An 18083-nucleotide genomic window follows, 5' to 3' on the forward strand; every position below is an offset into this window, starting at 1 on the left:
GGTTGTGCAGAGGAAAGGTGCTGTAGTGTGGCTGCTCAGGCTTCTTATAGTGTCTGTACTGCTGGGGACCTTGGGGTGTCCCTGCTGGCTGCTGACACGTGGGGACTGTCCCACGCTCTGGACACAGGGGGTCCTTAGTCCCGTTGCCTGCTCTTATCACACTCATGGTCTTGCCTGGGAATGGCCACATCTGCCCCTCATGTGCTGGCACCATGCTGGGACATGGTGGGGACACCTGGCCCTGCTCTGGGAAGGGGCAGGGTCCCTGCTGGGGCACAGGGTCACTCCCTCCTGGGGCAGCCTCCCACCCATGATGCTGTCAGTGAGGTGCTGGGAAGCCCTGCTGCCCCCCAGCCCTGAGCAGTGACTTCCCCAGGACACTCTCTGCCCCCAGCCCCTCAGTCTCCCAGGGATAAGGTGCTCCCTTTCCTGAAATGCTCATCACTGGGTATCTCTGAGTCCCTGTCAGTGCTTGTTCACCTTGTGTACCCATCCTTGTCATGTCTGGGTGCTTGTTCCTGGCTGCTGCCTTGGTTGTGGCATCATTGTGGGTGCTGGTGGAACATTCTGTGCTCAGGAAAGCCCGGGGGTGAGTGGCTGCGCCATGTGTGACTGCCAATTGCATGCGTGGGGATTTGGGTGGTTTTTGCTTTCCTTTATGTTGTCACTTTAGATTGTTGTATTTATGGTTTGAAGATAACTGTGGAAGTTTATTTTTGGCTGTTCTTTTTGTATATTTGTATCTTTGGTTGGTGGTGGGTGCCCCAGGGCAGTAGTAGAGGCCAATGCCCACATGTGGCTGGAGAAGAGCACCTGGACATGTGTGGCTACTTCTGCCAGAGGGAGCCAGAGCCAGCCAAGCACTCCACGGTGGCACAGCAGGAGCCAGGATGTGGATGGAATGGCCTGGCCTCTGCCCAAGGTTTTCCAAGAACTCACTGGCACATGTGCCCCCTTCCCCACGGCCCTGTTCTGTGTTGCTACTTCTGCGCAGAGCTCCTGGGTGTACAGGTGGTGCTGATCCCATCTCCCTTGGACCGGTTTTCTTTTAGGAAAGGTGACCCTGCACTCTTCCCTATTGGGATGTTAGGAGACACAAGACAGAAGATGGCTTTCAGACCTAGTTAACATAAGAGATTTGATTACAGGATGCCTTGGCAAAAGCAAAAGGAACTTTGTAAATTAGACCTAGATTGCAGTAGGATTCCATCAGATGGCTTTACCGGAAAAAGAAAATCCCATTCAACTCTTCAAGCAAGTGATGCTGTTATATTCATATGTGAAAAACACCAATCACTTGTTTTTAGAAGTTTAAAAGTTTAACAGTAATAAAATGGTTAAAAAATAGTAATATAATTAGAGTAATAAAAATCTGAACAATTGGGATTAGGACAATACAAGATAATAAAAACAAAGTGTTACACAGTCCAGGTGCCTCTTTCTGGGCAAAATAAGCCTGAAAAAGGACACCTGTTAACAAAGGATTAACCCTTAAAAGAAATAACCTACTGCATATTCATACACCTCATACATGATGCATAAATTCCATTCAAACACAGGATTCTGTCTGGTCAGTTTCAACTTCTTCCTCTTAATCCTAATGGTGTCTTCAGGACTGAGCGAGGCAGGAAGAAGTTTGTTTCTTCTGATAAGAGAGCTATAAATTATTTTTCTCTGAAAGATTTAGGTGTCCTGTGGCTGCTATCTTGGTGTGAGTCCTCTCTTAAAAAAAGTATCTTACATATAATAGTTTCTATTTTAACATTATGTTAAAATGTCATGGTTTGAGCCTGGCACAGAGCCAGTGCCCCCCATGAAAATGCCTCACCCTGGTGTCTGCTGTGAGATGTGACCAGGAATAAGCAAAACAGGCTCTAACTTAAACATAAAGACCACTTTATTACTTAAACTACAGGGAAATAGGGAGAGACTATAAAGAAAAGAAAAAAAAAATTGAAAACCTTACAAAACCACTTTTCCTCCTCCCCACTCCCTGACTTTCCCAATCCAATACATTCTCTCAAAAATACCAACTGCCCAGCCCGGCACGACACTTTAGTATACTCAAACTGCAGTTCATGAAGAGGAAAAGGAGTCCTTCTTGTTCCATAGGCTTCTGGAAACACACTGAAATCCCGGATGCTTCCTTGTCACTTCGGCACCGCCCGGAAAGTCCATTTGCCGCTTGTGACATGTTCCTTCCATGCTCAGTGCTCTCACCACCGAGACATGGCCAGAGCTGCTTTTAGGGTGGTCTTTCAAGGATGCCTTGTCTCACTCCAAAAAGGCACAGTCTCTGCTTTTGGGACAACTGTCCCCCCCATATATTTCCAACCCCCTGGGGCCGGGGGGTCCTCACAAATGAACCCTCCTGGTTTTGAGGCACTGCCTCCCCCTAAATGCAGTCTGTGTCACAGGAACAACTGAGTCCATGGCTACAAGAAAAAGTCCAGCCAAAAGGCCACTCCAAATCATCTCTCCCCATCCAATCATCTCCACAATCTCCGAGCCAAGTCATCTCATCTCTCATCTCCCTTCTTATTCAGCTTCGAGGAGGATTAGCATTTTTGTAAGGCCCCAATCATGCAAGAAAGGGTTAAAAGTTTTCAGTCTCTGTCTGTCGGTCCCGGAACGGCTCCCACGCATGCTGCCCACACGCTGCCGCTGCGGCCGGGCAGTCTTCCTCCCCCTTCTCGCTGGCTGCTCTCCTGGGGGGGAAGGGGGGGGGAGAGGGGGGGCTGGCTGCCCGAGGGCTGACTCTCTGGGACCTTCCACCCTTCCATCCTCGAAGCCCCCCCGAAGCCCCCTCTGTCCAGGCCCCAGGCCTACCACGTGGCTGGCCCCTCCCCCGCCCAGCAGCAGCGGGCCGGGCGGGAGAGAGATCTGAACTCCTCGCCCGACGATGTCCAAAGAGGAAGTGCCAGGGCAGTGCCCTGCTTTTAACCCCTGTGTATTCTCGGAGGTGTGTCCAAACCCCACTGGCTACACCAGGTGTCAGTATGAAACCCAAAACCTTCATTGGTTTGACCACAGCTTCCCAGAATTCCCACTTCTTCCTGGTCAAACCATGACACTCCACCCTTCACCTTCCGAGAATACACTTTCTAAAATTATCAACAAAATTACAAAACACTTCTACACAACAATACCTTAAATTCACTATGACTATCTATCTACCTTAACTTAGTACATGCTTTCCTTATTCTTCTTGGTCTCATCTCACAGCTTTACCTCATCATTCTCCCGTGATTCGATTCCCGGTCAGGGAACCAAAAAATGTCATGGTTTGAGCCTGGCACAGAGCCAGTGCCCCCATGAAAATGCCTCACCCTGGTGTCTGCTGTGAGATGTGACCAGGAATAAGCAAAACAGGCTCTAACTTAAACATAAAGACCACTTTATTACTTAAACTACAGGGAAATAGGGAGAGACTATAAAGAAAAGAAAAAAAAAATTGAAAACCTTACAAAACCACTTTTCCTCCTCCCCACTCCCTGACTTTCCCAATCCAATACATTCTCTCAAAAATACCAACTGCCCAGCCCGGCACGACACTTTAGTATACTCAAACTGCAGTTCATGAAGAGGAAAAGGAGTCCTTCTTGTTCCATAGGCTTCTGGAAACACACTGAAATCCCGGATGCTTCCTTGTCACTTCGGCACCGCCCGGAAAGTCCATTTGCCGCTTGTGACATGTTCCTTCCATGCTCAGTGCTCTCACCACCGAGACATGGCCAGAGCTGCTTTTAGGGTGGTCTTTCAAGGATGCCTTGTCTCACTCCAAAAAGGCACAGTCTCTGCTTTTGGGACAACTGTCCCCCCCATATATTTCCAACCCCCTGGGGCCGGGGGGTCCTCACAAATGAACCCTCCTGGTTTTGAGGCACTGCCTCCCCCTAAATGCAGTCTGTGTCACAGGAACAACTGAGTCCATGGCTACAAGAAAAAGTCCAGCCAAAAGGCCACTCCAAATCATCTCTCCCCATCCAATCATCTCCACAATCTCCGAGCCAAGTCATCTCATCTCTCATCTCCCTTCTTATTCAGCTTCGAGGAGGATTAGCATTTTTGTAAGGCCCCAATCATGCAAGAAAGGGTTAAAAGTTTTCAGTCTCTGTCTGTCGGTCCCGGAACGGCTCCCACGCATGCTGCCCACACGCTGCCGCTGCGGCCGGGCAGTCTTCCTCCCCCTTCTCGCTGGCTGCTCTCCTGGGGGGGAAGGGGGGGGGAGAGGGGGGGCTGGCTGCCCGAGGGCTGACTCTCTGGGACCTTCCACCCTTCCATCCTCGAAGCCCCCCCGAAGCCCCCTCTGTCCAGGCCCCAGGCCTACCACGTGGCTGGCCCCTCCCCCGCCCAGCAGCAGCGGGCCGGGCGGGAGAGAGATCTGAACTCCTCGCCCGACGATGTCCAAAGAGGAAGTGCCAGGGCAGTGCCCTGCTTTTAACCCCTGTGTATTCTCGGAGGTGTGTCCAAACCCCACTGGCTACACCAGGTGTCAGTATGAAACCCAAAACCTTCATTGGTTTGACCACAGCTTCCCAGAATTCCCACTTCTTCCTGGTCAAACCATGACAATGTTATAACCTAAAACTATATTTAATACACTACTTAAAGAAATTAATACAGCATAACTTTCTAACATAACACATATAATATTCATTTCAATATTTGCAAAAAGCCAATCACAAAATATGCATTTTTCACACATAAATTAGTGTATGTGATTTTAACCTAATCACTGTAGTACACATTGCTAGTCTCCCTAAAATAGTATATAAGTGTTTGTATGCCACAATGAAATCGGATTCTGATCACCGAGTCAGTCTCCCTGTCTCTCTCCATCGCTGACAATTGGTGCCTCCGTGTGAGGAAATGAACTGGGCTCAATGGCAGCAGTCGGTGAGCCCCTTGAACTGATTTTGTCAGAACCCAGGATGTTCCTCTGGCTGCCCTGGATGGCTTGAGACCCTGACAGGGGGCTTAGAGATATTGGCACGGAGTCAAAAACACCTGTGCCTTCAATTTTATCCCATGGAAACAATTACCAACTTTGTATGAAGATTTACAAGCCACAAGAGTTCGAGTAGAATGATAGTTAATTTGTCACAGTGTGAAAAAGTAGAATTTTGGTGATTCAGAATGGGGATTCAGGAGGCAAGATGGAGGGATCTGGGCATGTCTTGTCCTTCTTCTTCTTCTTGTCCTCCATCTTCTGCTGTGATGGTGACACTGATTTGTTTAGAATAGAGACAGACTGTCTAACATAGGTGATAGGTATTGGAAAATTATTGTAAATAAAGTACATGTAGTTCTTAGTATACAAAGCTTACATCACCCCAAGGGCGGTCAGTGTGGCACGAACTGATCTGCTCGACAGATCTCAGCAGGTCAGAGGAATGTAACAGATGAGAGAAAATAACCTTGAAAAGCAGAACTGACAAATCTTGACTTCTTTGGTCACGGGCTGGGAAAAAAAGAGACTTTCTAATACCTTGGGAGCCATTTCAACCACAGAAATCCAAGAGATCGTGGTGGTAAGAGAACCGTGTCTGGGCCCACAATCACCTGTGTGCTGCGACTGAGCCAGGGGAACTAAAAAAAAGAACTAAAAATGGGAAAGGAAATGTCCAAAGAGAGAGACATCTATGAAACCATGCTCGCCCTTCTGGGCAGGCATGACTCCCCCATGGCAAAGCAGGACCTTCAGTCACTTTTACTCCCGTCCTGGAGAATACTTTTTAAGATGTTGAAGAAGCAAGAGTGACCGGATGCTGCGGGCCCCCTACGCTGCTCTGTCTCTCCTCACTCTGAGTCTCCGTGCCCACCTGAAACTGGCACCTCTCGGTCTGAAGACCAGCTGCAGCTATCAACCCTGCCCAGACAAGGGAGGGGGAGGCATCCTTTCTCACAGTCATTAGCAGTTTATATTGCTGACGGTGGCTCTAGCAGTGAGGAGGGGGAGCCCTTTGATCCAGGGCCGATAGACTCAGATTATGAGATCCATTCCCTCCTGACCCTTGTGATAAATGCATCCATTTATCTAAAAGAAAAAGACTTGGACCCCCAAACTTTCTTTGTGTGCAGGAAATCTTGGCATTCGCAAAAAGGACTGTTTCGAAAAGAGGGAGGCCTGTGAAAAACTCCAGTCACTTGTTTTAAAATTTTAAAAGTTTATTAGTAATAAAATGGTTATAAAAATAGTAATAAGAATTAGAGCAATAAGAATTTGGACAATCAGAGTTAGGACAATAGAAGACTATAAAAAGCAAAGAAATATGGATGTTCAGATGCTCTCCTAGGGCAATTAAGCCCTGAAAGCACCCCTGCTAACAAAGAACTAACCCTTAAAAGCAATAGTCTGTTGCATATTCATACAGCTCATACATGACGCATAAATTCTTTTCAAACAGAGGGTATTCTCTGATTATTGTCAACTTTTCCCCCTTAATCCTCTTGGCTCCTCACAGGCAGGAAGGAGATGGAAAAAAAATTGGTCTTTTCTGATAAGGAGGCAATAATTCTTCTCTTGGGGATTTAGGTGTCTTGTTGCTGTTATCTCTGTGCAAAGAATTTCTTGATTATCTCATCCCTTTCTTGAGCTAGTTAAAAAAGTATCTTACATCGCACAGTTTCTATTTTAACATTATGTTATAACCTAAAACTATATTTACCTCACTACTTTAAAAATACACTATTACTGGTATAAATGAATACTCCAATTTAAGAATTACGGAAATTTATTAAATAATCAAAGAATAAATTCGGAAAAAGCCAAAAGCACTTTGACTCTTAGCCAGGCGATCGGAGTCAGAGATACCCAGGATTTATCTCAACAAATTCCCCGTGTGTCTCCAAATGTCATATCTAAGGGGTTCATTTTATACAGTTTTTTGGGCTTTGGAAGGGGCCCTTCTTTAGCATATTATCGTAGTGTTTTCCTTTTTGGTGCTGTGTTTCTTAGAACTGGTGAATACTGCTGGGGTCTTATCAGACGAAAAAATCCCTTGAAATATACATTTCTTGAGACAGTCATCCTCCTGGTGTTTGAATCTCCATCCTTATCACTTATTACTATTACTGCTACACTACTGCTACTGCTAGACTACGCTACTACACTATTACTCATTGTTGCCTGACACTGGCTTTAATACACGAAATGCTGTGGTTTTTAATTTCCTTTAGCACAAATTATTTTAAAACATATATTACACTACTAATTAATACAACATAACACATATAGTATTCCTTTTTAGTATCTGCTGTAATATATGGTAGGGATAATTCATGCTATTGATGTATGGTATAAAAGATTGTAGAAATCCAAAACTATGTCTCTGAACGCCTTGGCCCGAAAGCAGCTATCTATTCAGATTATAACAAATTCCTGGACACAAGCTAAAATAACAATCGATATTTTACCGTAAGGATAGAAGCTTCCAGGATGATTGTTGTGGTGTGTTTTAAACTTTCAGGTCCCTTCCCCAGGTGTACCAATACCATCTTCCCCTCTCCCCCTCGTCCCTTGCTGAGTGAGTCCTGTCAATCAGGCTTAACATTCCAGCAAAGGCGTCGTGTGGTTGGTCAAGTTCAAAGGATGCCCCTCAGGCCCAGAGGTCATTGGCCTGTCTAGGTGTCCCTCGTCCCTTGAGACCCTGCCCCTTTCACCTGGTTGGTGGCTCACCTGTCCCCTCCCCTCCCCCTGCCCCGGGAGCTTAAAAGGTGAATCAGGCCATGCGGCCGCCATTCTGTTGGAGCTCTTCCCAAGATTCAGACCTCTGTAACCATGGAATAAACCTCTGGATATAACCCTCCAGCAGAATCCTCTCCTTGTTTTCTTCACCATCGCCTGAAGCTTTCCTCCTGAGGTAAACGGAGTTCCTAACAAGCCTGGACTTGTTTAGTGCCTGGCTGCAACCACCAGCAAGCTAAAGGTGTCTCTGGGGTGATACACCACAGTTGCCGCCTTTGGCCTGGCAGCGAGGGTCAGACTGGCCCAGGCACAATCTAACTGGTAATATTGGGATTCATATTCCAATAGATGATGATCACCGGTATCTCGAGTTGTTAGGAACCACCTAAGAGCAATTATTGCCTTGCTGATTGCATCAATCAAGATATTCAGCGGCGCCAAATCTATACATCTGAATACATGGCTTCCCCAGAGCCCGTCAACTCTGACTACACACCTGGAACCAGTCTTTGTCCAGCTCTGCACATTGAAAAGAACAGCGATGAATGTGAAGAGTTACAAAAAAAAATTTGGACATCTTTGCCTTGGGCACAATAAACTGTATAAAACCTCGCCGCAAGAAGCGGCATTCGTGAATGGGGGAGACTCTGACACACTAGGGGTTGGGTCTAGGTTCACCCAGCGCTGATTCCAGGCTCGACGCTGTCTCTTTGGCTGTGGTGGTTTCGGAGACCGAAATTCGATCGCGCAAATAGATTAATAAATCTTTCCAAAATTTTTGACAATTTGGCTCATGATTGATCATTTATAATGTCTGCAAAGAGCCAATTATGTAATATGTACTTTTCACAAGGTCAGATCCAAAACTCCTGGTATTTGCCCTTGGTGCTGCAATCAACTTCGGTCTAAGTATGCTTTTGAAGGGTGTCCAATACCGAGAAACCGGAGCTGTAGTGTGGCACCATGTGAGGAGGGAGATGCCCCAGCCCATGCCTCAGAGTGGACCACACCTCAGCCCAGCCGCTGCCCCAGGCAGCCTTCACCAGACCACAGGAGCCCCGGCCGGACTGTCACTGACCAACCACCCCAGGCAGTCCAAGAATGGACCTGGCAACCTCCAGCACAGTAATGTTGCTTGATTCATCTGTTCATTTGCTTCCCACAGGAGTTTTCAGACCACCTGGACAGCGTATGCAATCTTTGTTTGTTCTCCCTGGAGCTATTGACTCTGCTCCTAGCATGGACTCTCCAGCCGCCCTGTGTAGTCCTGGCCAGGAGCAATATAGGCAAATGTGGCATTCACATTCTCTGAACATTATTCCATCGCCCAGGGTTTTTCTCCTGGGAAGATGAAAGGCAGCGAGAGGCCTCAGAGAAAAGAAAAACAATCCTTATCTCATTTGCTTCTCTTGTGTTGTTCTCATGTGGGATGTGTCTGGAGATTGTTTACCCAAGGTGATTGCTTGATTGGACTCCGGTGTGAGTTGTTTTGACTCAATGGTCAATTAGGGCCAAGCTGTGTCGGGACTCTAGAAAGGGTCATGAGTTTTCATTGTTATCTTTTTAGCATTCAGTAAATATCTTCTCAGTATAGTATAGTATAGTACAGTACAGTATAGTATTCTTTAATATAATATAGTGTAATAAAGTAATAAATTAGCCTTCTGACAACATGGAGTCCTCCTCATCATTCCTCCTGCATGTCAGGAAAAAATATTTATGATAGCCCAACTCATCTTTTCCCTGGCAGCACCACTATCTGCATCCCTGATAACTGAGAAGAGGGGTTTTGGTTCTACAGGGTGCCCACAGATTTTTTGCTTCCACAGTTCTCAGCGTCCCACATGCCAGTGCAAAGTGACTCTGAAAGGCAGAGACACTCCTAACAGGACTCATTGATACAAGAGCCAATGTGACTATTATCTCAAAAAGCCATAGGCCCAGTGAGTGGCCATTAACTCTCTTGTATGGGTGGGAATATTGAAAGCCTGCAAAGCTAACACTCAGTGCAAATAACAGGGCTTGATGGGTGGACAGCCACAGTTAAACATTTTGTGCTGCCTGTCCCCCTGGTTTTATGGGGGAGGGATGTGTTAACACAGTGGAGAATTTTCATGCATTCAGATTTTGTATAGGAGTCGTTGGGGACACTCACAACCCCATAATGGTCCCTGGCTGAAGAACCCCAGGCACTTTGAAGCGTTGGAAGGTATAGGGGCCTGAGTAAATATATGTATTGCAGTAAAAGATCTCTGTATTGTATAAGTGACCCTGCCCCAATTCTAGTTATTGTAAATGGGCTGCAGCTGTGATGTTCTTAATTGGGTGGCAGCTGTAGCCCGTGGAGTTAGCTGGGATAAAAGGGAGTGGGGCAGCCAGGGAGAGCTGGGGAGGAGCCCTGACTGAAAAGCAACAACAACACTGCTGTGAAGAGCTGTGTGTGAGAAGGTATGAGACTCTAGAAATAGGATAGCAATGATATGAATACAACAATTGGTGACCCCGATGTGATAGAGACACGCAGCCTGAAGAGCTGTGATAGAAGATAGGACAGCTGAGAGCTGTGGCAGCCTGAGAGCTGGGACAGAAAGATCAAGGGATATGTATGTATTCAATGTATTCAAGACAGCTGAGAGCTGTGGCAGCCTTAGAGCTGGGACAGATATGTATATTGTAACTGTGTAATTGAAAAATTGTTAAAAGAACAGGGGGAAATATAGGGACCTGAGTAAATATATGTATTGCAGTAAAAGATCTCTGTATTGTGTAAGTGACCCTGCCCCAATTCTAGTTATTGTAAATGGGCCGCAGCTGTGATGTCCTTAATTGGGTGGCAGCTGTAGCCCGTGGAGGTAGCTGGGATAAAAGGGGGTGGGGCAGCCAGGGAGAGCTGGAGACGAGCCCTGACTGAAAAGCAACAACAGCACCACTGCTGTGAAGAGCTGTGTGTGAGAAGGTATGCGACTCTAGAAATAGGATAACAACAATATGAATACAACAGGAAGGAGCAACCCAGGTATCAAAAGCCACAGCTCATACAGATCTAAAGCCCTGAGGGATACCTAGCCTGGGTCAAACTGGTATATTACCAGTTGCTTGTGTTTTTTTAACAATGTATTTTGTTGTGAATTTTTCGGTACAGCCATTTAGTACTATATAACTAAATATTTTTTTATTTTAGCCTTCAATGTTTATATCCCGTTACTCTTACTAAGCTGTCACGATCCGTCCTAGTGAACGGATAACGTGGTGGTTCATAGGAGTGATCTCAAGATGCAAAAGAACTGACATGGTACAAGGGAGTTTGCTGTAATAATAAAAACAAATGCACCTTTATTGAATGACCACAGCAAAATGCGATAGAGGGATTAAGGGAGAGAAAAAGATAAAGAGAGACAGAGAGGGGGACATAGCTACCAACGAAGAGACGAATTCCTTTGGTCCAGTCCAGTCAAGGATCTGCCTGTTACGCTGGGGAGGTCTCAAAATCTCTAGCTAACTCAGAGGTTTTTATTATGATAATTCTATTGAAATTTGTTGGGGGGAGTGGAAAACAGATACAATAAGAAATAGATGTGTGATAAATAGGTATGCTTCGTGCTGATAAAAATTGAAACAGTAATCAATATTGATACAGTAATTAATATTTGAGAATAATAAAATAGTTAATAGTTAGAAGTTGTAATGCCAAAGCAGAGAGGGAAAGGAGGGGCTCCACCCCTCCTTCCCAGCAGATGTCCTTAAGGACCACAGGAAAGAAGCTGAAGATACAGTTGCTAAAAATGACCAAGAACCTGGTTGGGTCCCAGAAAATGCTAATTATAAGGGATTTATTGCCTTGATATGTAGATGCAGTGATACGTTAGTCTTGGCTTACATTGTACTGGCTTGGTGCGCATGTGTAACCCAAAGGTGAATTAAAAGACAAAGAGGAAGAAGAGAGGTCTTCATCCAAAACCACCCCCAAAGACTTGTGTGACCACCAAACCGAGTGGTGGCACATGCGTGATAAGGGTGGTAATGAGGGCGGAGATAGAGATATGACGAACCGAAAATGGGAGGAGATGGTATTGACACATGGCATATAAGGGGTGATTTTCACTTGGCAAGCTTGTACGTGAGGTGGCAAGGGCCCCAGAACCCTGCCCTCCATACCCCGTGGTTATCTTTTGCTTATGCGCTATTATTGGAACCAAATTATCCCTTATTTTAATCAAATTATATTGTATCCAATTTTTTATATATTTTTTAACTATTCAATTAAAATTGCTACTACTTTTAATATTGTTTGGTTTTTTTTATGATGAGATAATTGGACAAACATAACAGATGTAACAGGTAGTCCATGTTCTCAGCAGTAAATGAGAGCCATTGTTTTCCTGGTCCAGTGGTCACAGCCTGCAGGCCAACATCTCGCTTTGGTCAGCTTGCCTCCTCCACACACCTCCCCCGGGCTGGGGGTTTCAGTCCCAGTCCTTGGAAGGAACAGAGGGGCCTTTTCACATAGGGATTTCATGTCTCAGTCCTTGATGGAGAGGCTCCTTACATCCCAGTCTGTCTGTCACGGTGGTTGTAAAACAGGTGAGGGTCTTCTGTGGGAGACCACCTGAAACTCAGGAGAGTCCAGCCAGGCCGAGAGGTGGGACAGCTCCCAAGGCTGTTGTTGCAAACGGGGCATGGTGCCCCTTCTTAGCATACAGCAAACACACTTGTGAAAACAATAACTTAACAGTGTGCTTTCAGATCTCAGGGCCTTTGGCATGTGATTTTCTCCTTCAAAGCAAGATATTCTAGACAGGGGGGGTCTTCTCTTTAGTGGTCCCCAATGACAATCGTGAGGCAGATGAGGGAAAATTCAGACAGACTCTCACATAAGCCAAACTTAAATCCATCCTACAAGCAATATTTAGAGCTGCTGCAGGGGGTGCAGCCACCCCTTCCTGGCACCAGCCAGTGTTGAGATTTATCTTCTAATTTTAATAACTTGTGTTTTTTCACAGGATTGTTACTAGAAAAATTCAAAGGTGCTTTTATAGAGGTGGTGTCTTCTTAGATATTAGTAACATAGCAAACTTGCATAGTTCACTGAGAGTAATTAAATAAATTGTAAATTCAAGAATCTTTAGCTGACATGCAAGACAAACCTTGAACTAAATCTGCAGTAATTATTTGAGACTTAGCTCCACTGTCAGCTTTAAGTGCTTGCTTTTTACCCATAGTTTTAACAACATAATTTTATTGTGAATATTTCAGTACAGTTGTTTACTTGCATGTTGTTTACTTTGATGTTGTGAAAAATGCCATTCACTTGTGTTAAAATTTTAGAAGTTTAATAGTAATAAAATAATAATGAAAATAGTCCTAAAAATTAGGACAATAAGAGACAATAAAAAGCAAAGAATTACAGATATCTGGGTGCCTGGCATTCTGCTAAGAGGCACACCTTGCTAACAAAGGATTACACCTTAAAAGCAATAGCCTATTGCATATTCATATATTTCATACATGATTCAAACATTCCTTTCAAACTAGGGAGTTTCTGCTTAATTTCAGCTTCCCTCCCCCATCTTGTAAATCAATCTTCTTTGGTTCCTCAAAGTCTGGGCCTTCCTGATAAGGAGGCAATAATTATTTTCTCGGAATCTTGTTCTCTGTTTGCTTCTATCTCTATCTTTTCCATTCTTTGTGCTAGTTACAAAAAGTATCTTACATCACAGAGTTTCTATCCAATATTATGCTATAGCCTAAAAACTATATTTACCACACTACTTAAAAGAGATTAACACAGCATAACTTTCCAAGATAACACATATAGTATTCATTTTAATATTTGCAAAGAGCCAATCATATAATATGCATTTTTCACAATGTTTAACTGTTTGACAAATTTTCAGTAAACTTTTTGTAATAATAGATTTTAAATAAGTTAATTCTAGTTAAGATTAATTTTTGTTTAGTCTCAGTGGTGCTAACTTTAAGTTCTTTTAGATATATTTATTAAGGTTAAGTTTTAGTGAAGTTGATTTTAAGTTTTGTTGAAGTATACCTGTTTCAATTACTGTTGCTATTACATTTGCTATACAAGTGAATCACATAAAGCCTGAATGAATTTTTGTCAAATTTGCTCATTTACATTACAAGATACAACTTTTTTACTATAGCAATAAGAACAATTTTTGCTATTTTATTTTGTTATAAGTAGTACTGGAAAATGAGTCTCCATATTATGACTGCTATTAGTTGTGGGTTATTTAATGCTTTATTTTTTACTTTTTTGCTTTAATGTCATAAATGTCTAGGAAAATATAACCTCAATTTCTTAAAGACTTCAATTATAATCTCAATTTCTTATATGAGTTCCTACTGATGTATTAGTAACCCTGATTATGCTGTTAATCTTATGATATGAATTCACTTATTTTTATAACAAGCATTACTTTATTAATTTGCTATGTGTCTTTGTTTAACTGTTTAACTAATGCTAAATGACAAAACCAGCTACTTTACAAACCTTCATGTATCTTTGTATAGCTATATATAAGACATAGATTATTTTTCTAACTACTATTACTAAGAGGTTTCTAAAATAAATTAAAGAGATTTTTCCACTTGGCCAAGTCCTGGTCTTAACTAGCAGAGAAACTTTTCTACACCAAAACTATACTCAAGTAATTTTGACTTGCTGAATTTGGACCTATAATACCTAAATCTCCTTTTAAAGTGAACTTGAAATCATACCTGGAAATGCTTTTTAAAGCTCTCACTTTAAAAAATAAAGCTTGCCAAATACTACAGACTCCAAGTAATAGTACAATGTTTAAGAAATTGATAACATAATGTTTTAAATTGCCCTTCTATTTTTCACATGCTACTTATTGTATCTATTAAAATCAGATTCTGATCACCGAATCAGTCTTCCCCATCTCTCTTCATTGCAGACACTTGCCCTCATTTGTTTCCCCAGTTCTCTCACCAAGGGAGCCTTGGGACTGGGCTGTCCCATGGGCTGGGGGTGCAGGGAGCTGGTGCTTGACTTTGGGCACAAATGGCTCTGTAACAAGCTGAATTGCTGCCAGCATAGTCCAGGGCAAGGAAGCAAAAAGGACCTTTGCATAATCTCCACAGATGTTTTATTCAGCCACGTGGTGAGATGATCAGGTCCCAGACACACACACATGGAGGGTCCAGCTTTCTTTCTGCAGGAGTCTGGGGGCTGACCCTGGTCTCGAGGCAGTACAAAGATAAGGGCCAATCAGGGAATAGGGAAGGTGTGGCTCAGGAACTTAGGGACAGACATAGGGACAGGGGAAAGAGGCAATGGGGTCTAACAGCTTTTTGAGGGAAGTTTCTTGTGTCTCCCTAGACCAGGGAATGCCCCTCCCAGGGTGTCCACAATTCCCCGTTTTTTATATTATTAAGAAAGCTTCTCTGAAGGATCAATTTGAATCAACACAAAATGACAAAAACAATTAAAAGTGCTCATAAGACAATTTTCAAAATGCAAGCAATTCTGAGTCCCCAGTGTCCAAACAGATTTTCTTAGAGCTGGCAGGAGGGATGCGGGATTTTCTTAGTATGGCTTATCAGGAAACCAAGTCAGGAGAAGGTTCCTTCAGCAGGGACTGGCTCTCTGCCACCTGGGGCAGTGTTTTTGGCTGTAATTGGCCCTGTACAAGGTAGTGTAGGTGGTGGTGTGTCTGTTGGAAACCCCAGATAGAAATCATTAACTTTAAGAAAAGGATGGTTACTTTAGGGAAACTTTAATTTCTTTCCCTCCCAGTCACCCTCCCTCTGGTATTACGAAGGAACTCTGCGGAAAGGGTTTAGTGGAGGGAGACCATGGAAGGGGGAAAAGGTGGTAGGAATTTGTGGGAACATAAAAAAGGGGTAATAGGACAATGGAAAGGCAAAGGGGAAAGTGGGAGGAGGGCAGGGAGGCCACAGGAATTGGGGAAGAGTATTAGAAGAAGTGGGACTTACTGAACTGGAAGGTTCTTTCATTGTGGAGGTGGACTCTTGGAAGGAGGATGACTCATCAGGGTTCTGTGCTCTTTCAGCTTTTAGACTGTTGCTGGGGCTTGGTTGTTGGTTTTGGATTTTATTTCCTTGGTAGGAGTGTGGAGGACTTCCATGACGTGGGTAATATTTCGCAGGTTTACAGTTTGGTGCATGTTTATTACCTTGCACTGGAACTCCACCAGGTGTCACAGACATTTTTTCATAAAATCCTTTCTTTTAGGATTTGTCCTTTCTGGGAAGCTGAGGCCCCAGAAGAAAAATGTAAACAATTATTATCTGCTGTTGTGGAATGTAACAGGTGCATCTGTGATTGGTCTTCTGTGAGTGTTTGGATTTACTGACCACTCACGGGAGACATTGTCCTGCTTTCTGCCTGGACACAGAACCTTGTTGGGGAGATTCCTATTCTATTCTTAGCTTAGCAGCTTCTGCAACTTGTCTCTCTATTCCTTTTAGTATAGTCATAATGCATTATATATCATAAATTAATAAATCCAGCCTTCTGATCATGAAGCAAGATTCTCGTCCATCTCTCTCACCCTGAGGAACCCTCACAAGTCACTGCAATAACCAGGTCCTGTCACATCAGCTGCTTGGGGGCCTTTTCTTCCTTGTATTATATGAAATTCAACAATTTCTCCATCTCCTAGACTTGGAGGTATTTCTTGTGGTTGTTCTTTTTTATAGCAGTCTGATGAACAAACTCATCTTCTTTGTTATCATGCCAGGTGATGACACTGTGTTTTTTACATTGAACCATTTTACTGTCCCCAAAACATTCATGGCAAGGACTTTTTACCTCTGCCAGTGGGTTTGTGTTGGTGTTGCTGGTGCTGGATGTGCTGATGGTGTTGAGGTTGGTGCGCTGCCGTGTGGGGTTCAACATGCTCCCGGGGCTGGTGGCCACACTGAGACCTGGCTTTGTCTCAGGGGTCTCTCTCAGCTGATGCCCACGGGCGCTGCTGGCACAGAGCTTTGGCAGTGGTGCGGGCTCTGCGGGCAGGCAGGGGGTGGTGGTTTCGCTGCCAGGTCTGCAGTTCTGAGCCATCCCCTGGCAGGGCTGCCCACCTGCTGGTCTCACCCACCCACCTATTGGAATAGGAATCCCAATATAACCAGTTAGATTGTGCCTGGGTCAGTGTGACCCTCGCTGCTGAGCCAAAGGCGGCTTCTGTGGTGCTTTACCCCAGAGATACCTTGGCTGCTGGAGATTGCAGCGGGGCACTGGTGCAAGTCCAGGCTTGTCAGGGACTCCGTTTACCTCAGGAGAGAGAGCTTCTGGCGACGGTGAAGAGATAAAGGAGTGGATTCTGCTGGAGGGTTATATCCAGATGTTTATTCCATGGTTACAGAGGTCTGAACTGGGGCAATTCCTCCAACAGAATATGGCTGCATGGTCTCATTAACCTTTTAAGCTCTGGGACAGGGGAAGGGGAGGGGACAGGTGAGCTACCAACCAGGTGAAGGGGCAGGGTCTACGACGCCTTGCTAGTATGTTAGCCTGATTGACAGGGCACACTCAGCAAGGGGCGAGGGGGAAGGGAGAAGGTATAGGCACACCTGGGAAGGGACCCGGAAGTTTAAAACAGGACATTGCAACACACCGCAACACCCACCCTCTGCCCCAGTGCTGTGGGCTGCTGTGACCTAGGCTCGGCTGCGGGTTTTCCACGGAGGCAGCTGTTCAGTGTGAGCGGGGATGGCTCTCAGCACCCATGCCACATCTTGTGGTGCTATAGCAACTGAGTTAAACACATCCATTCTTTATTTTCTGTCCTTTCCAGAAATGCAAGTGCCCGTGGGGTTTCTTTCCGCTTCGTTGTAAGAAACTGGTGCAGCTTTACATTGCTAATCAGACGCCGCTCCTTTGACCTCCCCTCCCTCACTCCTGAGACTGTGGAAACTGTTGGAGGAGATGTGTGACTGCCAATGCCATGTGGTCTCCACCATCTTGAGCATGTGAATGCAACCACACACGCAGCTGTGGCCATGCAGTGACAGCAAACCTGGGCATCAGGAGTAAAGATGGAAGAGCTTGGAGAAGGGGTTCTCAGTTGGGGTTCGCTATTTTTTAACTGTTCCTCAAGATTCTGAATGCATATCATCATCATATTAAAAAAAGGATAGAATACTTTATGGAAGTCTTCTTCAGGTCTTAATTTTTCCCAAACTACTTCTAGAAAGTCATTGGTTAGGATTATGTTCCGCGAAATATAAATGTTTAAATAATCAGTGTTCAAAACACTTTAACTCCCCCTCTGAAAAACCAAAATCTTCTTGAAGAAAAGACTTTTTAAGGTGGAGGTGAATTTCTTGTTCTGGTGGATGAGTGTTGTTTCCATCTAAACCCAATCTCTTCCCAAGAGTAAAAGGA

The 18083-nt window shown here is 44.5% G+C and overlaps 1 long non-coding RNA gene across 1 annotated transcript; it reads left to right on the top strand.

Moving 5' to 3' along the window:
• Positions 1 to 10082: 10082 nt before the first annotated feature.
• On the top strand, positions 10083 to 17843 carry LOC135456697 (uncharacterized). The gene is made up of 2 exons (XR_010442596.1): positions 10083 to 10138; positions 17494 to 17843. It is a non-coding gene; the product is annotated as an uncharacterized LOC135456697 (long non-coding RNA).
• Positions 17844 to 18083: the final 240 nt, after the last annotated feature.

This window comes from Zonotrichia leucophrys, chromosome 21 (genome assembly GCF_028769735.1).
Source record: "Zonotrichia leucophrys gambelii isolate GWCS_2022_RI chromosome 21, RI_Zleu_2.0, whole genome shotgun sequence".
NCBI classification, from domain to species: domain Eukaryota; kingdom Metazoa; phylum Chordata; class Aves; order Passeriformes; family Passerellidae; genus Zonotrichia; species Zonotrichia leucophrys.